The sequence below is a fragment of the Elephas maximus genome, chromosome 10 (assembly GCF_024166365.1).
Source record: "Elephas maximus indicus isolate mEleMax1 chromosome 10, mEleMax1 primary haplotype, whole genome shotgun sequence".
NCBI classification, from domain to species: domain Eukaryota; kingdom Metazoa; phylum Chordata; class Mammalia; order Proboscidea; family Elephantidae; genus Elephas; species Elephas maximus.
The window spans coordinates 25,923,205-25,925,518 of record NC_064828.1 but is presented as its reverse complement, the minus strand read 5'-3'; the positions used below and the strand labels follow the sequence as shown (position 1 = coordinate 25,925,518).

At 37.6% G+C, this 2,314-nt stretch overlaps 1 pseudogene; it reads right to left on the bottom strand.

Annotated features, from left to right (window-relative positions):
* Positions 1–1,288: 1,288 nt before the first annotated feature.
* LOC126084454 (sodium/potassium-transporting ATPase subunit beta-3-like) lies at positions 1,289–2,041 on the bottom strand (annotated as a pseudogene).
* Positions 2,042–2,314: the final 273 nt, after the last annotated feature.

Genomic DNA, 2,314 nt, shown 5'->3' with positions numbered 1-2,314 from the left:
AACTATATATATGTATATATATATGTATGCATATAAATAATATTTGCTATAATATCTATAGGGTTGCTATGAGTCAGAAATGACTCGGTGGAAACAGGTTTGGTTTTTTGTTTACATTATCTTAAAAATATTTCAAAATTTATGTTTTAAATAGTGTCCACACTCTTCTACATGAAAATAGTGATAGGATGTTTCACAAACTGTTGTATAATTTAAATTTTATGAATTTAAGTACATGAAAACTTAGGTTCATAATCCTACCAGCTAAACTATAAGTGCTATGTTGCACTGTGATCTAAAATGCTCCTAGGCTTTTGAAAAATCCCATTCCAGCACAAAAATAATCCCATTTGTACTCTTTTTTTACTTGTTTTACAACAAAACTTATGTGCAATCAATAAAAAGATCCATAGAGTAACTCAACATGTAAAAAATAATGTTATAAAAATTAAAGGTAACACTTTTCAAATCCAACTTTATTTTATTTTTTCTTCCTCACGTACAGAACTTCATGGGTCTCCATACACCAAAAAAAAAAACTTTTTTTTGCAGCTTTATAAAATCATTTCGTGTCATTAAGGTATTATTTATTCTTTTGTCATTTTATCTCTAAAGCCATGTTGGCATCAAAATATGGTAGTTAATCAGTTCTAAATCCATAAGATATTTACATAGTACAGCACATTAAGCTTTAGATATTTGTTGATTCAACTGTATAAAAACAGGACAAGACCCACGTTCTACATGTTGTCAATCAGGTGTTCATCAGGCCCTGATATGGTGTCCATACACTGGTTCAAAAGGCAGGAGAGGCAACAGGCAGTTACTTTGGAGAACATCAATCAGAAAACACATTATGATGTAACCCAGTGTCATGAATCACCCCAACTTTCTCCAAGATGTCCTCATTCTAGAATGACAGGTACAGCTGATACAAAATGAAGACAGACATTTACTCCATGGAAGTATCCTACTCGTACGATGCATTCACTGTGATTTTGAAAGTAATTCAACCCAAGAACTTTTCACCATCATCCTGGTCTTTTAATTCAGGGGACCCATCAATCCTGCACTGTATCCATCAATCCTGCATTCTACTTGCTTTTTTCCATGAATCGGTGTTAAGATCAAAGATTACCTGGATGCCAACAGCTGTGTGCAGATACCCTGGATGCAATTTCCTCCCACAGTACGAAAAATAGTTTAAGGCTTTATCTCCATGGTGAGGATTAGTTATTATAGCTGTTGTGTATTCTTCCTTCGAAGCCCACATGGCTCTTTGTTTTTCTCAAGTCTTCAATCCAGTCGTTCCCTTATCTTTCATAAGAACAGAGGGTTTCCTTTGGAATAGGCAAAATCAGGATCATACCACTGCATGCTTCAAGTAGGGTATCAGTATACATGCAGCACAGATTGGGCCCTTCTGTTCAAAAAGTACTCGATCGGGGCAGGTTGCGAAATTCTTCTGTTCCTCAAGCGTATCTTTAGAAAACTGTTCAGGTCTGCAATGCATCTATAATGGGAACTTGTAATAGACATATCATTGCAGTCAGTGGTTTTAGAAAAACCATAAATCCCGGACTAGGAATCCGGTCAGTGTATTTTGGAAACACATGGTTCAGAGTCTGAAGCATGGCCCACACTGTGAATGAGAGGAGTGCAGCTAGAAACCCACAGAAGACTAGGTAGAAGAGCAAGATTGAACCTGTTTCCGTCCCTTACACTGTCAGTCTAGGAAATGCCAACTCCTGCTGGGTCTGCATGGCATGTCCTTTTCTGCTGTAGCTGCCACTCACATCACCAACCTTCATTCATAGCCCTCTCTGCTGGAGTCAGACACTCATTATGGGATACAGTCTCATCTCCCAAGCAGAACATTTACTGAGGCATCGCCCAGAATGGGAGCAGATGATTCTGAGAAAATGGCATTTCATGGACCCCAGCCCTGGGCTGTGCCCCCCAGGAACTCTCAGCTTGTCAGGTTGTAGATGAAGAGCTTCCGCTTGGCCAGGCTCTGATGGAATGATCTCCATTTCTTCATTAATGTGTATGTGCAAGTGGTGAGGTGACCAGAGGCTGCAGTGATTCACAGGCAGCAGCCAGGAGCATTGTCGCTCTTCCTACTGTAAATACACTCATGTATAATAAGTACTGGAAGCCTTTTTCCAAATTTAAACAAATTCTTAATAATCGTGAGTTTAATAAAGACATGATATTCCATTATATGTATGTTTCATCATTTATATATTTTTTATTATTGTAGATATTTTCTGTAAATTTATGATCCTTTTCTTCTGAAAGTTTCCTAGAGAAG